This window comes from Tupaia chinensis, unplaced genomic scaffold, assembly GCF_000334495.1.
Source record: "Tupaia chinensis unplaced genomic scaffold, TupChi_1.0 Scaffold000646_1, whole genome shotgun sequence".
Taxonomy (NCBI): Eukaryota; Metazoa; Chordata; class Mammalia; order Scandentia; family Tupaiidae; genus Tupaia; species Tupaia belangeri.
The window spans coordinates 2490039-2511343 of record NW_006160167.1 but is presented as its reverse complement, the minus strand read 5'-3'; the positions used below and the strand labels follow the sequence as shown (position 1 = coordinate 2511343).

At 35.5% G+C, this 21305-nt stretch overlaps 1 protein-coding gene across 1 annotated transcript in view; it reads right to left on the bottom strand.

The window, feature by feature from the left end:
* Positions 1–21305, bottom strand: part of STK3 (serine/threonine kinase 3) — a 316622-nt gene that overhangs the window by 118637 nt on the left and 176680 nt on the right. The gene's annotated exons all lie outside the window — the stretch shown is intronic.

Sequence of the window (21305 nt, the reverse complement as noted above, 5' to 3'; positions counted from 1 at the left end):
TTTTTCTAGAATAATAGCTATCTTAATGGATATAAAGTGGTATCGTGGGGCCAGCAGGTGGCATGGTGGTTAAAGTGCTGGACTCCCACACAGCTGACCACAGTTTGAGTCCCAGACCTGGTGGCTTGCTTTCCCATTCTGTCTCTGTCTGTCTCTCTGGTGAGCAAACATGTTCTGTAAAGAATTTAAAAATAATAATGATAATTAAAATTAAATAATTCTTTAAAAATCAATATAGTGGTATCTCACTGTGGCTTGGCTTATATTTCCCTAATGAGTAGTAAAGTTAAGCCATCTTTCATGTTTACTACCATCTGTATATTTTCTTTGGAGATTTGTCTGTTCAAGTCCTTTGCCTATATTTAAAAAGGATTTTTTTTTTTTGTAGAAATGCTACATGTTATACATATAATATTGATATATTCTGGATATTAATCCTTTATCAGATATATGATTTACAAGTATTTCCTCCTGTTCTGTGGGCCATATCTCTGTTGATAGTATCCTTAAAGCATAAAAGTTTTCAATTTTGATAAATTTGGATTTATCTATTTTTTCTTCTCTTGCCTCTACTTTTTAAAAAAGAATTATTTTATTTAACTTTATTTATTTCAATTTGACCAGAGAGGGACAGAGTGAGAGAGAGAGAGAGAGAGAGGGAAAGTGAGAAAGCAAGCCTCTAGGTCTGGGACTCGAACTGTGGTCAGCCACAAGGGAGTTGAGTGCCCCTAACCATTATGCCACCTGCTGGCCCCCTCTTGTCTCTACTTTTGTTGTCTTATCCTAGACATTAGCTTTTCAATGTTTTACAGATGAATGAAGTCAGGGATGAAATAATGAACGAAAAATACACTTAGAATATTCACCAAAAGTTAGACTAGAATTGAGTCATAAAAATAAACTAACAAATCCTGTTTGAGAGACCAAAGAATATGATATTTTAAAAAATCTGATCATGTACCACAATTCATTTATTATTCTATTCCATCTTAGAAGCATGAAAGCAAAATCTCATTCTGGCAAAGGTCAAAATACAAATGCAGAAAACATAAACATCAATGTTTCGTCTCAGCAACTTACGGGATTTGATATAATAGTAATTGAACACTATTTGATACCTCTCTTCCTAAGTCTACATAAACCTGGTTATTACATTACAAAGTCTTCTGCTTTTATTTCATGACTTTCCTTCTTTCAGAAGACCTACTCATTCTCATGTTTTCAACTATTTGATCTCATTTTAGGACTCTCAAATGCTAAAATCTCCCTTGACTTTACTTACTATTTAATCACTTAATGGTGTCTAAAATTCAATATTCCTAAATCAGATTTTATTCACCCACATCTCTAGTTCCTCCTGTCTGCCTCTACTCCCAATACCACCACAAAGCACAATAATCTTCCCTAGCTACCTAAAAGCAAAACTTCAGCACTTTCTTACCTTCATCCTTTCTTTCAATCAGTCAATAACGTCTACAAGAAAGTGCTCTCTCAGTTCCATCTCTTCTTTACCATTCTGATTATTGTTGGATGTATTACTCCTCACTACTGAATACTTCGGTTACTGTAAGTGATGCTTCCTGACTGAAGACTTTCCCATCTAGTCTTCTACAATCAGACAGATATTAATTCAAATCTTAGCTCAAATCACCTATTAGGCATAAGACCGGCAGGCAAGTTATTTAACTTCTCTGAAATTTAGTTTTCTCTATTGGTAGTACAATTTTTTTTTAGAGGTTTCTGCCTTATGGCGTATACACTCACAGAAGAGAGAGAAAGAGACACAGTGAGAAAGGATGTGAGAAATCATTCCCTGGACAGATGGCTACATTGCAATTCCTTCTCCTCCATTTTCCTCCCAGGATCTTGGGTATGCACGCACACATGTCCTGCGTGATTTTCAAGACACCAGGTCCAGGACTCAAACCACAGTGAGCCATGTGAGAATGTGAAGAGTCCAGTGATGTAAAGGCTATGCCATCGGCTAGTCCCTGATACTACAATTTTTAAAGATACAAAGTATGCAACATGCCTGCTTGCTACCTGGACTAAGGTAGTTTCACACCTTCCTCAAAGTACATGGTACTAAACTATTGGGTTGTCGAAAAAGTCATGACCCATTTTTGCATAGAAAAAAACACATCGTGACCTTTCTGACAATCCAATATCTTTCTGGAACACTATTCTTCCACTGAAGAATACATGATGACTCCCTGTTTTTGCTAAATCAAAGCTAAAGGTTTCTTAGGTTTTTATGTACTCTGTATTCTTATTTCAGTCTACCTGGACTATCCTATTTCCCCTATTGTTCATATTATAGGCAGCCTGATCTTAACTGAATCTCTCTACCCCACAATAATGGTAGGCTCATTAACACTTCCTCTTTGCTCATATCTTCTCTACTGAGAATGTCTTTCCCCTCTATTCATTTAAATTAAAACCTACCTAGTCCTAGGATCAAGCCTCTATTACCTCCATAGCTAATTCAGCCTTATGCAAATTATCCTTTTTCTTTTTTTAAAAGATTTTTTTCTATAAGGCGAATACACTTGCCAGAGAGACAGAGAAAGTGAGAAATCATCAGGGGGTGCTCACGCTGCAATCCCTTCTCCTCCATTCTCCTCTTGGGATTTTGGCATGCCGCACATGTGTCCAGAGTGAGTTTCAAAATACCAGGTTACAGGACTCATACTGCAGTCGACCATGTGGGAGGCTAACAACTTAACCATTACACCACCTGCTGGCCCATTAATTATCCTCTTTTCCCAACTTTTGGGGAAGCTACAACCCATATTTTTATACTTTTGCATTTAAATTTATGCTCTCATATTGTAAACAATGGTTTTGTAACCCATTTATAAATATAAGTACCTTATGGGTAATAGAATGCTTCTGAATCCATTGAAGACTATTATTCAGTATTCGAAACATAGCAAATATTTAATATATATTCACTGTTTTCATAGATTACAAAATCATGGAATTTTCAGTTGAAAAGAAAGAATACAATTCCTGAAGACTTCCATGATTATGCCAGAAACATGTGTGCCCATGACCCAGGCTGGCTGAAGCTAAGGGGAGGTACTGTATCATTCTTCTTCTCATTCATGGAATAAATACACTTAAAAAAACCAAACAAACCAATAAAACCAAAAAAAATTTCTTTTAAATGGAGGCCCATGCAAAGTAAGAAACTTCCCTAAGGTTACATATCTACTTAATAATAAAGTCTGGAACTAAGAATCAAGTTATTTTATTTCTTAGCCTGCATTTCAAGGTACACCTGTACCTTACTTACATTTAAATTTTTATCTACTTAAATGCTAGATGTGTAGGCTTATACTTTTAACAGTTTATGTCATCAGTTCCTATTCCCGAAGAGTCCAATACCAATTATTTAATTCATCTGCTTCATGACACCATCTTCCCTCATTTGGACCATTAAAAAAGTCTCCTAACTGTTTCTCTGTTTCAATTCTTGACCCTTTCGATCTCACACATAACAGGCAGATGTAGATCCTTTCAAAGACAAATCATGTCATGTTACTCTCTCCCTGAAAACTCTGTATTTGGCCTCCCATCACACTTAGTATAAAATACAAAATCTTTCTCATGGCCAAATGTGATCTGGCCTAGTAACATCTGCCAATCCTATCTCCTATCACATTCCTTCTTGCTCACTAAGCTCCAGTCAGGCTGGCTTCCCTTTGCTGTTCTTTGAGTATTCTAAGCATATTCCTCCTGGAGCCTCTCAACTGGCTGACCTCTTTCAGATTGGAATGTTCTCTCTTGAGACAGTTCAATCGTTTATTCAATTCCGGTCTCTACTTAAATGTCACCTCTTCAGTGAGGATTTTTTCAGACAGCCCATCTAAACTGATGCCTTCACCTTCTGTATTTGTCATGGCCTGTACCTGGCCTTTTCTACTACTAGAATGTAAGTTGGATTAAAGCAAAAGACTTCTTTTTAGCTTCTGAAGCCCCATTGTAAAAACACTTGGTATAGAGCTGGTCCTTGATAAATACTTAATCAATTAATTTATATTTCTATTTACTAATTCATTCAACATGAATTTATTGTACATTTGTAATATGTCAACTAGTGGATCAGGCACAGGTGATACAGAGATGAATAAGGACAGTTTTGTTATATTTTATTTTTATGGAGTTTGAGGTTTAAGAGAAATCTACTGACATGTGAGCAATAAATTACAAGACAATCTGTCGAGCGCAGGAAGAAAAGTGTTGACAGTATAATGGAAATACCAAGGGTAGAGCCTTTGACTCTGCTTTAACAAGTGGAGAAGGCCTCAAAGCAGAGACTGCCCTTGGATGAGGAGACTATACATGTAGCATACATACATAAATTTGGGTGGGGTGTTTTATATAACAACTTCCTTTTACATCAGAACCACACTTAAACACATCTCTTTTTGGCACAAATACCCTAAGATTGAATTAGGTGTCATGTCTTTGTATTCCCATAGCACCTTAAGTTTATGCAGATCATATACTTATTACACAATATTCTAACTGTCTATACACTTGACTTGTCCAAATCCCCCCCATCAGACTTTAAAATTTGTAAGGGCAATAATCAAACCTGTAGTTATATTCCTGATATCTGGTCCAAGGCACTGTTCTTATTATATAATCTATTGAATGAATGAAATCCCTCATTATGAGGTAGTGCCAAAGCACAGAACTAAGAACGATGTTATGTGAGGGTCTAGGGAAAACTTTATTTAAACAAATTATTATTATAGAACACAGAATGACTACAGAAGAAATGATAGGAGGTAAAATAATCGTATTAACAAATATTGGTATTAACAGTTGATTGTTCATTTAATAATGACAAAAATAGTCATCACCAATGAGTTAGAAGCAATATGCTAAAGCCTATTTTTTTTTCTTTTTTTTTTTTTTTTTTGGAGAGGTTTTTACTATAGGGCATGTGGGCTTGCCAGACAGAGGGATAGAAAGCGAAAAATCACTCCCCAGGAGGGATGGCCACACCACAATCCCTTCTCCATTCTCCTCTTGGGATCCTGGGCATGCACACACATGTGCCTGGTGTGAGTTTTAAGTCACCGTGTCCGGGACGCAAACTGCAGTCGACTACATGGGAGTCCAGCGACACAGCCATTACGCTAACTGCTGGTCCCTAAAGTCTATTTTATTTAAAGGTGGAATTTAATTTTATTTACAGGATATTGCAAGGTATGAAATTCCACATAGAAATAAGAAACTCATCTGGAGGACAAGCTTCATACAGTATGTACAGTTTGGAACTGTTATAGTTTTGTTGTAAAAAGTGCTACAATAACCACATTTAATAAGAGTTCTTGGTAGAGAAACAGTAAGACAAACTGATACCAAGCATAGCACAGGACAAACACCTCTGTGCCTCAGCTGTGCAGTCTAGAAGTGAAAGGCCCCAGGCGTCCCATCCTGTACTTGGAAGGTGTAGCCATCAGAGGTAGTTTTGGGCACAACATTCTGATCTGCCTCTTCATCTACAGAGAAATACTTTTCAAACAAGTTTAATGAAGCTTTGTACACTGACTCATTTTCATGGTCTTGTAGAGCTTCAATTTTATTCAGGCCTCCACATTCTTCAATCATTATGCTAAAGTTCTGTTTGTTTGTTTGTTTGTTTGTTTTAATAGGATATGCCCATTTAGTCTTTTACTGACCCTGGAGTTATTATTACCTGCCTTTTACCAGTGAGACTCCAAAGCTCAAATCATTTTAATAATTTTTCCTGACTCATAAAACAAATAAATGGAGAAGCAAGGGTTCTAAAGATAAAAGATTTTTAAATTATCTACAGTACTACTTAAGCTCAATGTAATATATATTATACATTTACTAGATCATGTTTCATGTTGCTAAATTAAGAGGTAAAGAAACTGACATGACACTTAAATGGGTTAATTTGCACTTGGTCAAAAATCTAATTTTAAAAAAAGCTGAGATTTACTCTTTCCAGCAGCCCAGCACTCTTCTTCCTGGACCAAGGAAAAGGCTGATTTTTCTATCAGTTCCTTTTTAAAATCTGCTAGTTTAGTATCTTATTTTATCATAGTTGCAAACAGTTTACTCCCAAAACACTAAATCTATTTTTGTATGTATGAGTCATTTTGTCTCTTATTCTTGTAAGATTCAATGCGGTAACCATTAAACTTAACAAGAAACATAACATCTAGTTGGTATGAAACAGTACTTTTAGCCTTATGAGCCTACACTGGTGTTGAATCTATAACAAAGGGATAATGAAGCTTGCACCTTGAATTCACAAAATTGTCTCAGCCTTTAAAAGTATAAAAACATTTAATCCAGTTTAGAAGGGACTGCTTTAAATGCATATTATTTTTACTTATGTAGTCATTTTGCTAAAGGATGCTAATCTAATTTACAAATTGACAGTGAAATAAATAGCAATAAAAATAGCATAAACATTCAATCCACTAATGAGAGTGTACCACTCAAATGGGAATCAATAATGTACAGTTGGAATGGAAACTAGATTATATGAAATTGGAAAATTCCAACACTAATAACTTTTCATATCGAAAGTTTTTCAGCAATATTTTTTACTTTTTAAAGATCATTGAACTTAGGGTCAGCAGGTGATGTGGTGGTTAGGGCATTGTGGTAAGCCACATGGCCAGCTCAGTGGTTCAAGTCCTGAACTAGAGGCCTGAAAAAACATGGCAGGTGCATGTGCATGCATGCCCCAAATCCTGAAAGGAGAATGGAGAAGAATGGACTACAGTGTGGCAGCTCCCCTCCCCCTGCTGGGGTGGGTTATTTCTCCCTTTCCCTTCCTCTCTCTCTCTCTTTCTCACTCTGTCTCTCTTCAGCAAGCATATGCACTCTATGACAAAAACAAACAAAAAAGAAAATTAAACTTATTCTTGATGTTTACTGGTAAAATTTCATTTGCTTTTTCTATTTTTATAAGATAGCTATTTACACTGTTATTTTTTTCAAAGTTATTGATACATCTCACTTATATATACTCTGCTATTCCTTACAAAAAGTAGAAGAAAAACATGTTGATACTTTACAGAAAAATGGTCTGCAGAACAGATGCTTCCCCACTGCAGAAAGCAGCCAATTCCAGTAAGGAATACAATAGCATTTTCAATCAGTGGCCATCATGTGCCAGGAATGCAAAACAGAGTACTGATGATAATCCAGCTTATGAATCATAAAATCCACATGGAATACAAATATTTGAAAACATTATTAGGAAATCCTACTCCACTGTTAGGACAGATTTATGCTATAAGAGTCTGAGAACTAATCAGAGACTGTGCATTAGGTATTTTAGCATTTGTAATATCAAACACCTTAAAGGATTTTTTAACTATTTGATTGCTAATTGAATGATTTTAAGAATAGCCACACAAACATTATAGAAAGTATTTGTCATTTGTTACATTAATGGAATAGACTACTCCTTAAATAGTTATTCTAAATGTGAATATTTTAATTATTTTATTTCTCTTCTTGAAATATTAAATAATTCTTTATTACAAACATAATCATAGTACAGTGTCAGGATAAGAGCAGTAATCTTCACAGTTTTATTCAGCTGAATCCCTGAGTGTGTATTCTGCTACAGTATGAAAACATTCATTCCTCAGGAAAATGTGTAACATATATAAGGGAATCAATGAGAGAAGTTGCAATATTATAGTGGTCTCATATTTTTAAAACCTCTTAGAGGCTCTAATAAAATGGCAAGCAATAATGTAACAAATATACTATAAATCCATAGCTGAGCTTTCAAGATTGTAAGGGAAATAAATCCCCATGAGCCCAAAACAGCTGCAATAGCTGTGGTAAGTTAAATCTGACTTTCTCACTCTGTCTCTCTTCAGCAAGCATATGCACTCTATGACAAAAACAAACAAAAAAGAAAATTAAACTTATTCTTGATGTTTACTGGTAAAATTTCATTTGCTTTTTCTATTTTTATAAGATAGCTATTTACACTGTTATTTTTTTCAAAGTTATTGATACATCTCACTTATATATACTCTGCTATTCCTTACAAAAAGTAGAAGAAAAACATGTTGATACTTTACAGAAAAATGGTCTGCAGAACAGATGCTTCCCCACTGCAGAAAGCAGCCAATTCCAGTAAGGAATACAATAGCATTTTCAATCAGTGGCCATCATGTGCCAGGAATGCAAAACAGAGTACTGATGATAATCCAGCTTATGAATCATAAAATCCACATGGAATACAAATATTTGAAAACATTATTAGGAAATCCTACTCCACTGTTAGGACAGATTTATGCTATAAGAGTCTGAGAACTAATCAGAGACTGTGCATTAGGTATTTTAGCATTTGTAATATCAAACACCTTAAAGGATTTTTTAACTATTTGATTGCTAATTGAATGATTTTAAGAATAGCCACACAAACATTATAGAAAGTATTTGTCATTTGTTACATTAATGGAATAGACTACTCCTTAAATAGTTATTCTAAATGTGAATATTTTAATTATTTTATTTCTCTTCTTGAAATATTAAATAATTCTTTATTACAAACATAATCATAGTACAGTGTCAGGATAAGAGCAGTAATCTTCACAGTTTTATTCAGCTGAATCCCTGAGTGTGTATTCTGCTACAGTATGAAAACATTCATTCCTCAGGAAAATGTGTAACATATATAAGGGAATCAATGAGAGAAGTTGCAATATTATAGTGGTCTCATATTTTTAAAACCTCTTAGAGGCTCTAATAAAATGGCAAGCAATAATGTAACAAATATACTATAAATCCATAGCTGAGCTTTCAAGATTGTAAGGGAAATAAATCCCCATGAGCCCAAAACAGCTGCAATAGCTGTGGTAAGTTAAATCTGACTTTAGGGCTGTCCTAGGGACATGTAATGATGAGGAAGAGGGATTGGTGATTAAATATTTATATCTTAGTAGATAAAGAAGGAAAAAAGAGGTGTCTTTAGGTTCTCTCCAAAGTATTGATAAAATTGAAACTCCTTAATAAAGTTGGGAATCTTAAACTTCTACATCCTTACTAAAAGGGTAGATCAAACAAATAAACAAAATGCATGGGGTATTGGTGGAGTAGGGCAGCCTCTCTCTAGAATTTACAATGAATTTGGCTTTCAATTTTACATGGTCTGGGGAACTTTCTATTGAGAAATTAACCTAAAGAAGTCCAGTAGGGTAGCTCCCCAGATGAATGATGAAAACAAATGCATATCCATCCTATAGGGTCTCATACTCAACCCCCAATCCAGAACTCACATCCTTCTCAGAGATAAAATGCAGCAAAAGAAGAGGTTACAACTTCCAAAATAAAAATGTGAACAAACTAGCTACTAGAAAAATGGGTAGAAACAACAAAGAAAAGAATTAAGATTACTTCATTTGTCAGAATTAAGTTAGTCCCCTTAGAAAGTCGATTCCTAGGATAAAAATCAGGAAAGAAGAGACAGCAACATTCTAGACTTAAAACGTACACACACACAAGAAATATTCTGGCTGGAATGAAAAGCACTAAGTGAGTTTGATTACATTAAGGGATGGCCTACTGCTTATGGAATGCTTTACATCTTAGGAGCCAGCATAAGTTGCCTGGCAGAAGAATAATAGCAACTTAGGAAGCTGAAGGACGAACTGGAGAAGGACAAGAATGGAGAAAGAAACGAGAATGAGAACATTATTACTGAATCCAGATTTGAGGTTAATGAGAGCATGTGCTAAAAGAGTCTTCTAGTAACATAACTGACAAGTCTAATCAGAAACAAACCATGAAAAGAGAATCAACATATTCTAGAAGCATTCTATATAGACAAACACAATGAATCAAAAATAACTTTAATATTCTCAACCTAAAGACACCAAATTGCCTCTAAAAAGAAGGTCGTGAAAGATTCCCGTTTGAACAAACGAGGATAGAAAACTAAACAGACAATGCAGCTATTTGCAACCAAAAAATTATTTAATGGACATTATCAATTCAGCATTTGATGGAGGAACTGAAAACTAATTCCAAATTCATAGTAAGAGTTGAATGAGAAATCAAGGTACATGCAGAGCAACTTCAAGGAGATAAATATAAAATTACTTGATGCTAATATGTGAATAATTAATTCTAATAATTACTTGAATTAGAAAGGGCAAAAATCAAAGGGTACCTATGGTACAATTGCTTGTATGTCTCAAATCATGGAAAAGCCCTAATAAAGCAAAATATTCTATAGCAAGATGAAATTAATGAAATGACCCAAAAAAGCTTTCAAAAATCATATTTCCAAATGTGGTTAAAAAAATTAATCAATCATCCCAATGTCCTTATTATCAATACAAAGGGTTGTTCTTATTTATTTTTTCCGTGTTAAAAGTGAAATCTTCCACTATAGATTACACTGGTTTTAACTCTGGTCTCACTGGCACCATGTTCAACCCATCTAAGAGAGGACCACTGAGAAAACATCAAAAATATTTTCCCTCAAAAACTTGCCCTGGGGACCAGCAGTTGGCATAATGGCTATGTCACTGGACTCCCATGTAGTCGACCGTGGTTCGAGTCCCGGACCCGGTGGCTTAAACTCACGCCAGGCGTGTGTGTGTGCATACCCAAGATCCCGAGAGAGAATGGATTGTGGCTTGGCCATCCCCCATGGGGGGTGATTTCCTGTTTTCTGTCTCTCTGTCTCTATCTGTCTGTCTGGCAAGCGCAAGTGCCCTATAGCAAAAACGTCTCAAAAAAAAAAAAAAATGCTCTGAAGAAGGACCGGTCCAAAAAAAAAAAAAAATGCTCTGAAGAAGGACCAGCAGTTAGCATAATGGCTATGTCGCTGGACTCCCACATAGTCGACCGCAGTTTGAGTCCCGAACCCGGTGGCTTAAAACTCACACTGGGCGCGAGTGCATGCGTGCCCAAGATCCCGAGAAGAGAATGGAGGAGAAGGGATTGCAGCATAGCCATCTCCCCTGGGGGGTGATTTCCTGCTTTCTGTCTCTCTGTCTCTCTCTGTCTGGCGAGCGCATGCGCCCTATAGCGAAAAACCTCTCAAAAAACAAACAAACAAACAAAAACTTGCCCTGAAGCATCACTTCATACTCTGACAGGTGGAAAAAAATAAATTAGTACTCAACCATCAAAAATTACTTAGATTTACAGTATCTGAAATCTGTATAAAGAATGAACTTTCTTCCCATTGTATAAGTAGGTGGTCCTTCTATTTTACTGCAAAACCAGCACAATAGCTTATACAGCTGCTGTCTTTGACATACCTGTCTTTAACAAACAGAAACTTTATGGATTCTAACTTTTTGCATGTTCACAGACATGTTTTAGTTACATCAAAGCTCTCAGGATGTCCAAAAGTCATAAAAGACTTGTTCATCAGTACAACAAGCCTAAATGGTGAGAAAGCGTGTGGGCAGGACTTCAGAGGCTTCATGATGCAAGACTGTACAAGTTCTTGGCATTGTAATAAAAGTTTCCAAACAAAAGATTATCTTACATTCCCTGTGCACAATACTGATATACAATAAAGAAAATGAAAAAGTAAAAGCAACCTTAACCATGACTTGTCTTTTTTCCTCACATCCAACAGCATGTTAAAGGATTAACAAAATATAAAGACACTTATAAAATAAAATAAAATACTTTAAGATAAAAATAACACCTTTAAAAACTGTTGTTACAAGCAGTTTATTAAAAGATCCACAAGAGGGCACCAAAGACAAAAGACTAAAATTGCATTAGTTGAAATCTACAGGAGTAGATTTAAAAATAGGTTATTATATTTCCTTACATACTATGAATATTTTTCAAAAATATGATAGTGACCATGATACTTTTTAAGTAAGATATTTTTAAATACTGTAACCACTTCTATGTCATTATATTTTAATTTAAGCAATGCTTATATTTCTCAAGGACAATGGGTGTCTTCTATGTTGGCTATCTCCACAAAGACTTGCCTATAATTGCAAGAGTGTAATGAGTAGTTGTTGATATCACAAAATTGACAGCAGGATACAACAGGAAATAACAAACATCTGTATTACTTTATCACCACATTCTGAATTGTTCTTACTTAAGATTTATGGTTGTACATCTTTGTTTATACAACAAAGGACAAATCTGTCTTTAAAAATAATTTCTTCTTCATTCATTTTTTCCCCTTATTCCTCTTCTTTTCCACAAATAGTGTTTAAGAGCAAATAGAAACTTAAATGCTCATTTACCAGAGAAGAATGCCACTTTCACAAACTTTGAAATATTATGAAATGATTTTATGAAATTAACCTCCAAAACATACAAAACCAAAGACACTTGCTTGAAACGCGTGAAAATAATATTGATTTTCACATACAGTTGACATTATTAAAATTCCTGATATAAATGAAATTGTGAGCCAAGATTGCCGGAGTAGCAAAAAAAAAAAAAGAATAGCCCCACCCCAAATATTTATTGTATGTCTGACTTAAACATTTTAAACATTGCTGAAAAAAAATTTCATGTATCGACCAGTATGTACCTTACTGATTTTTAAATGTAAAGATATTCTGTGCCGATGATAGTCTGTGAGATTATACTAAACAGTAAGGAGTAAAAGTCAGACAAAACCTATTATAAAGCAATTCCATACACATATTTCATGAAAACTTCCCTCTCTGCTAAGGAAGCAATGGCTAGAATGCCTAGACAAAAGCAACAACCTATAAACATCTTTTTGAGCAATCTCATTATGCTCATGGTTTAACTACCAACTGCAGAAAGCATTGATTCCCTAACGGTCTGAGTTATTCCCTGGGATTCAGATCTGCATATCCAAAAGCCCGCTCCACAAAATGACTTGGATGAACCCATGGATATCACCAATTAATTAACTGCAAAAGTGATCTCACCATACTCAGAAGGTCACCTTGGAGCATTTCAGCACAGGGTAAGAAATGAAAGGAGTGTAGGCCAAGTGGAAAAACAAAGGCTCTAACTATTCTATCACACAATTTGAGTATGAATGATTTTTTTCCTAATTTTTTTTTGTTTTTGTTTTTGAGAGGTTTTAGCTACAGGGCATGTGCGCTCACCAGAAAGACAGAGAGAGACAGAGAGACAGAAAGCAAGAAATCACCCCCCAGGGGGGATGGCCACACCGCAATCCCTTCTCCTCCATTCTCCTCTCGGGATCTTGGGCATGCACGCACACGCATCCAGCGTGAGTTTAAGCCACCGGGTCTGGGATGTGAACCATGGTCAACTACATGGGAGTCCAGCGACATAGCCATTACACTAACTGCTGGTCCCTTTCTAACTTTTTTTTAACGATCAAAAGGTAACTACATTTTTATGCTGAGGAGAAAGGCCCAGAAGAAAGAATGACCATGGCTAACTTGAAGAGGCAGGCAGAGAGGGGCCTTCTGTGGAAAGTGGAAGGTTAGAAAATAAAGGGCAATAAAATGATTCCTAGTCTTCATGCACGGCTACACTGCAGTAGCTGCTATACTGTATTAGGATCAGTCGCCGGTTTCCTTGCTGCCTCACCTACCAGACTGTTATCCTCTTGTAGGCAAATACTATGTCTTATTTTTCATTTGTTCTAAATTTATGAATTAAAAAAAGGCATCTCCCCTGAAACAGAGAGAAAAAATAAAAATGAAGATACAAATACATACTAAAGAAAAAGAAAATTTGAGTTCTACCTACTACAATAAAATAAATAAATAAATAAATAAATAAATAAAGTTACAAAGTTTAAAAGGAAGAAATAAAACTATCTTTATTCACAGATGACATAACTGTGTGGAAAATTTCAAGGAATCTACAAAAACTCCTTGAACCAGTCAGTACAGGAAGATCAGTAGGTACAAAGGCAATACACAAACCTCAAATGCTTTCCTATATACCAACAATAAACAACTGCATTCTGAAATTTAAAAAAAAATTTGTTTTCAATAGCACCAGAAAAAGAAATTGAAACATGTAAGTCTACCTTTTTTTTTTTAAGAGACAGGGTCTCGGCACCAGCAGTTAGTGTAATGGCTATGTCACTGAACTCCCATGTAGTTGACCACAGTTCTAGTCCTGGACCTAGTGGCTTAAACTCACGTCGGGCGCGTGTGCATGCATGCCCAAGATCCCGAGAGGAGAATGGAGCAGAAGGGATTGCGGCATGGCCATCGCCCCTGGGGGGTGATTTCTCGCTTTCTATCTCTCTATCTCTCTCTGTCTTTCTGGCGAGCCCACATGCCCTATAGCAAAAACCTCTCAAAAAAAAAAAAAGAAAGAAAAAAGAGAGACAGGGTCTCATTATGCTGTCCGGACTGGTCTTGAATTTGCAATTCTTCTGCCTTAATTCCGAAGTAGCTAGGATTACAAGTGTACACCACCACACTTGGCTTAGGTCTGACATATTAAAATATGTACAGGATCTGTGTATACTTAGGAAACAAATTAAAAAATCTAAATAAATGAAGAGACATTCCACATTCATGGATTAGAAGAGGTATTGTTAAGATGTCATTTGTTCCTAACTTGAAACACTGATTTAATCCCAACATAATTTGAGCAAGATAATTTGTAAATATTTACAAAGTAATCCTAAAATCATATGGAAAGGAAAAGAAAAGGCCTAGAATAGCCAACACGATACTGAATATGAAAAATAAAGTTGGAAGACTCATATTGTCCCATTTTAAAACTTCTATAACACCAGTCATCAAGACAACAGAGTACTGGCAAAAGGACAGACACTTATATCAATGATATATTAATGGGACAGAATAAAGCACTTTACACAAGTGCAGTCAATTAGTTTTTTTAAAAGATACCCAGGCAACTTAATGGAGAAAAGATAGTCTTTTAAACAAATGGTGCTGAAACAACTGGATGTCCTTATGCAATGAAAAAACAAAAACAGACAAAATGTATTACAGACCTTAATAGGCAGAACCGTACAATCTATAGAAGAGAAAGCAGAAAAAAATTTATGTGACCTTCAGCTTGATTTTGAGTTTCTAAACAACAAAAAAATGACCAAGGGGAAAAGCCGCTGATTTTAGTCCTGGACCTGGAGGCTTAAAAAACACATGGAGTGTGATGTGGGGTATGTTCAAAATCCTGAGAGGAGGGGAAAATGTAGAAAGGATTGCACCATGACCATGCTCCAGGGGGGGTGCTTTCTCACTTTCTTGCTCTCTATGGTAAGTACACACACCCTTTGGCAAATTAAATTTTAAAGAAAATATTGAGCAAATTCAACATGTACTGTTTTAAAAAATAATGCACTTGGGGCCAGCAAGTGGTGTAGTAGTTGAAGTGCTGGACTCCATTAAGACCAACCCGGTTTTAGTCCCAGATCTGGCAGGTTAAAAATCACGCCAGGCGCGTATATGTGCATGCCCAAAATCCTGAGAAGAAAACAGAGGAGGAGGGATTATGGCATGACCATCTTTTCTGAGGGGTGATTTCTCACGTTTTTTTCTGTTTCTCTCAGGCAAAAAACACATGCCCTATGGCAAATCATCATCATCATCTAAAAAAAAAAAAATCGCATGCACTTGAGTGCACCCTATTTTCATAATGGTATCTTTTACGTGACAAGATTTTATTTTTTTAAGAGAGATTTTTGCTATAGGGTACATGTGCTCACCAGAGAGATAGACAAAAAGCAAGAAATCACCCCTTGGGGGGATGGCCATCCTGCAACCTCTTCTTCTTCAGTCTCCTCTCAGGATTTTGGGCACACAAACACATGTACCTGGCATGAATCTTAAGCCACCAGGTCCAGGGCTTGAACCGTGGTAGACTATGTGGGAGTCCAGCAATGTAACCATTATGCTACTTGCTGATCCCAAATATTTTAAACACTTACTTGTCTACGCCAAATAAGAGTTTTATACCACATTCATGATACTATTACGAATGTTCCTTAGTAAAAACAAAACACTATGTTTTAAAGTTGTAGTGCAAGGGAAGGGCAATTCTGTTAATACATATTCTTTAAAAGGCAGACTTCTTATACACAATTCAGGTATTTATAATAAGTTTTAACTAATAAAGATATGTTAATCAACTCACACTAAAGGTTAGAAAGTATGCTCTACTAATAACATCCAGAAAACAAATTCTTTCTTACTATATAATACAGTTGACCCATCTCAGTACCAAATATATATCGCATGCTCAGACATGTCCATAAATTAAGGTCTTTATCATATTTAGCAATGCTTAAACTAACACAAAAACTTTGATATTGGGGTTAATCTGCTGCAGAAATCTCTGTTTACATTTTGTTTAATTTTTAAAATCTGTACAATTACCCCGGTACCTATCAAAACATGTCAATTTGTCAAGATGTATTCTCATCAGACAAGCTTTTCTATGATAGGAATAAAAATGAAATTCACTACGCACTATTTCCAATCATGTTCCATACCTTTCTTGACTTAAAAAAAAAATTACAGAGCTTTGTTTAGAGTAGTTACCCAGGACACAGGTGTATACCACTGATTCTTTTTAAGAAATCACTTCTTGAAATGGTTATCATATAGTGTTTCCTTTTCAAAAACCACAGTGAAAGTTGATGAAAATGTCAATTTAATTTAGGTCACTAATTTTTCTCCAACTGTAAATAGGTTGAACTATATAGAAGTAAATTAAATTTGGAAAATATTTAAGTTGATAATGGTATAACATAAATTTTGTGAAAATTGCACTTATTCAGAATGGAAAAGGCAGGATCCACAAGGGATCAAAGTACTAGTACTGAATATCAAATATAAATATCTCATAATATAGTAGTTCAGTATGGTGAATTTCAGACTTCTGGAATTTTGAAACCAAGGAAAGAATTTGATCTACATTAACTGAAAATTTAGCTTTATGAAGTTTTTCAACAGTGCAATGCCAATCTGGCTCTTTGTCATAATAGGCCAGTCACCAGATAAGGAACAATCCAGAATCTGTACTAGAAACAACTATAATAAAGGCTACCACAGAATACAGGTCCTCTCAGCTAAAAATAAATGCAGAAGCAAAACTTGGCAACATAGATCTCTCACAATGGTGAAAAGACCTTTCATCTTTGAAATAATCAAAAAGGGAAAAGAAGACTGAGGAAAAATCTCACTGAAAACAAACAGGAGACCAAAATAGCCATTCAAAACCTTCTACCATATCCTAAAATACAGCCAGTGCCTGGTACTATAACTGAGCAGGGATCAGCCAAAAGAATCTTCCAAACTGGGAGTAAACAAGCAAACAAACAAAAATCTAGCAAGGTTTATGGGCCAAAGGTAACCGAGATGAGTTGCAAATGAAAATATGAGGTTGCCAAGCAACAACTTTGATTTCACAGATACAGATGTTAAGGCAAGCACAGTATCTATTAGATATGGCTCATTATTTCATAACTGTTCTCATATGGTAGGGCCCAGAGGTAGAGAGGTACACCTTTGCTTCATGACCTAAAGAAAATCACTTTGGAAAAGAACCAGTGGTTCAGAAAAAAACAGATATAATTTACTTTGATTCTTATCAATTGCAAATTTGGTATGACTTAATCACCCTGATTTTTTATAATACTACCTTATAGAACTTCTCCTTTCCAGCTTAAATCACTTTGATTTATGAATAAACCAGAATTAAATATACTATAATTTTACTCTGAACTGTGTTAAAATTTGTGAGTACTTAAGGTGTTTTTTTAATCACTGAAATATACGAAGGGTTATATAGATTTGTTTATAAAAAATCATAACAAATATCATATTACACTCATTATCTAAGATTATAATTTTAGGACACCCAAGAAATGACAAAGGGCAGGCACTTTCATTGAAATGGATGACAGAATACAAGAGTTTATGCCTATCCCTCCCCCAAAACACTTTTAATCTACAAGGAAGACACAGAAAAGGATAAACCCATAAAAACAAACAACATGGAGGAGTCAACAATAAATAGGAGATGCCAAAAAGCCTGGCAGCTAAAAAAAAAATGAAAGTTTGAAAACAAACTCCCAACTTTATATAAGTTGTGTATAAGTGTACACATATATAAGCAATGGCTAACTCAGCTGACCAAAAACACCCAAAACAAGCTTGCCAGGAAAGAAGTCACAAGAGTAAATTTGGGCCTCAAAACATTGAACCATAACATTTTTTACCAGCAAAACTTACTAGCCAACTAGCTCTGTTCTTTGACACACAGCCTCCAGAAGGCAATTTTAGTGCTTCTCTCAAACATAATCACTAGACATTGGAACATTACAAATGAAAGCTCAAAGATCAAAACAAACATTAAGGAAAGTTCCCTGCACTTGCTGACAGTCTATGGAGGTCTCCTCAGGCCCTGGGCCTCTTCGCTCTTCTACAGCTTCTCTCATCCCCAGCCTCTCTTCATTACCTGACTATGTGTTTCTACGAGGAGCAAAGGAAAAAGAAAACTCAAAATTATAATGATAGTGTAATGATAATGACTAAGAGGAGGATATCTTAGAAATGAAAAATTTGACAGGAAAAAATACATTCATAAATATGTTAGAAGGTAAACTTGAGGAGATCTCCAAGAAAGAACAAAAAGAGAAAAAAGAAGAAAAAACTCAGAAAAGATCATTGAAAGATTAATCTAACAGGTCAGTAACCAAGTATTGGGAGTTCAAGAGAGAGTAAGAGGGGGAAAAAAAAGACACAAAGTAAAAATTACCAAGGTACAGCAAAACTAAAATACATAGAACTAAGAGTATTTCCAGATTTAAATAGCCAAAAGATACTCCACACAATGAACAGAAAAATATGTATATACCAAGGCACATTATTATAAAAGTTTTTTTTTTTTTTTTGAGAGGTTTTTGCTATAGGGTGCATGCACTCGCCAGAAAGACAAAGAGAGAGGGAGATAGAAAGTGAAAAATCACCCCCCAGGGGGGTGGCCACACCGCAATCCCTTCTCCTCCATTCTCCTCTCAGGATCTTGGGCACACACACACACAAGCCCAGCGTGAGTTTAAGCCACCAGGTACAGGACTCGAACCGTGGTCGACTACATGAGAGTCCAGCGACATAGTCATTACGCTAACTGCTGGTCCCCATAAAAGTTTTAAGTAACAGAGAGAATGTGATAATCCAAAAGCCTTCCAGGTCCAAACATTCAAAGGACTAAACATCAGAATGGCATCTATCCTCTCATCAGCATTACTGTTTGCCTTGTTATTTTATTTAAAAACAGCAAATGGTAACTCTTTTACTATGTAAATAAACATTCACCAAGTACCTGTATAACATTTCATTAAGCCATACCAGCAAACTTAAAATTAGTCCTTTAAAAATCAACCAATTAGTTAGTTCGAGAACAATATGAGAATGAATACTGCTTTTTAAAATAATTAATTACAAAACTACATGCTTGCTACAGATAAATTAGTATAGTCTGAATGAAAACGAGAAAAAGTCCTATTTATCTACAATTTATATTCATAACCTATATCAGACTTTGTGTTGATCTGGTCAAAAATGCATAACTCTATGAGGAATTAGTTGTTTTATTTTAAAAGTGCAGATGTAATCCGGTTTAAGCCAATTTGCAAGAGTCCCAAAAGAATAACAGTATAAAGATAACTCCATATAAAAATGTTGAGGTTTCAATGTGATATGAATGTTCCTGAGAGAAAATGACTACTCCCTGAAAAAACTGCTATAGATGAATGACTATAGATGAATGACTTTACTGTGGGAAGACTTCTCATAAATGCTTATCTGTGTATACATATTTTATATTCAAGGCAATAGTCTGATAAAATGATCTCAATATGCCAGAGAATATCATCTAAAGCAAAGTATTTGAATGTTGCTTAATGTATGATTCTGTCAAGACTTTTAACTTTTTTCTAATACCTCAGTTAAAACAACAATAAGTGGCCCAGTTGTGGTGGCACAGGCAGCAGGGCGCCACTCCAGTGCTGGAGCCACAAGGAAAACTGTAGTTCAGATCCCAAGTCAACCTGAACACACTGGGCACATGCCTGTGAGTCTGGCAGCCTGGAAGGCGGGATGATGTGATGAGATGCTGCCAAAGGTACCACCTGTTTCCTTCCCTCCCTCCCTCCCTTTCTACCTCCATCTCTCTTTCTCTCTTACATAAAAGGAATAGTCAAATATAAATTTAAAAACAAAAAAGAATTTTTTTAACTTAAAATAACAGCAAAGAACATAATAGTTTCACTCAGAAACTCTAGCATTGCTCCATAGAATGAATGCTTTTTTTAGAAAAAAAAATTAAGAAATCTGACAGGATTTTAAAATCTGTACATTGTATTTTCGTTGTCCTCTCATCAATGGTGAAATCTAATTCCTCTCACTTTGAATACAGATTGCACCAAGTGACATAATAAAATTACTTACAATCACTGAATTTAGAACTGGACAGTTAAGTGAAAGTTGGAAGCACTTTGAAAACACTGCTAATTAATAGCTTAAAGAGTCATGAAAAACTGTTAGAAGCCTAGGGTGGCCTTTAAAAGGTTTCAGGAAGCTAAAGTGAATATTAGGAAGCTGCAGAAGACTCTATGTAATGGCAGAAAAGTTAGGAACACTGTTAACTGTAGTAACAGGAAAAGCAAAAACTATCTCATGAACCAAACGGTCTAGCTAAACAGATTTCCGGGCAGTGCTTAAGATGTTGTCTGGTTTCTTCTTGCTGCTCATAACAAAATGCAAAAGAGAGATAATCTCAAGAGAAAACAGTTATTCAAAACCAGAACCAGGACCTGCTGATTTTGTAAATCCACCACCTCTATACACAGCCAACAATGCAACAACTGTAAAATAGTTTCCAAGTAAACCTCAAATCCAAGGAACATTCAGGAAAGCATAGTCTGAAAATCAAACTACAGAGGTGACTATAAAATCCTTTGTTAGGACTTCAGAAAAATCCAAAGCAATACTTCAGTCAAATAACATAACTTCTAAAAATCTTAAGGGCATTGTCCCTCAGGAAGAGCTCAAGGACAGAGAAGAATTATAGCTATAAAATTTATGAGGGTAACCTATTTATTTGGAGTAAACTACAATGAGATTAATAAGAGACCCACATATGTACTCTGGCAGGAACACCAACAGAATGGAATAAATAAGACAGAGATATACACAATGAAAAGAGGACCTTGGACCCTAAACTTCTAAAGGCATAAAGGAGGCTGAGAAACTATTATCAAAATACAAGCTACCTTCCATGAAAAAAGAAGGGCTCAGAGATCAGAGGGCATATATATATATATATATATATATATA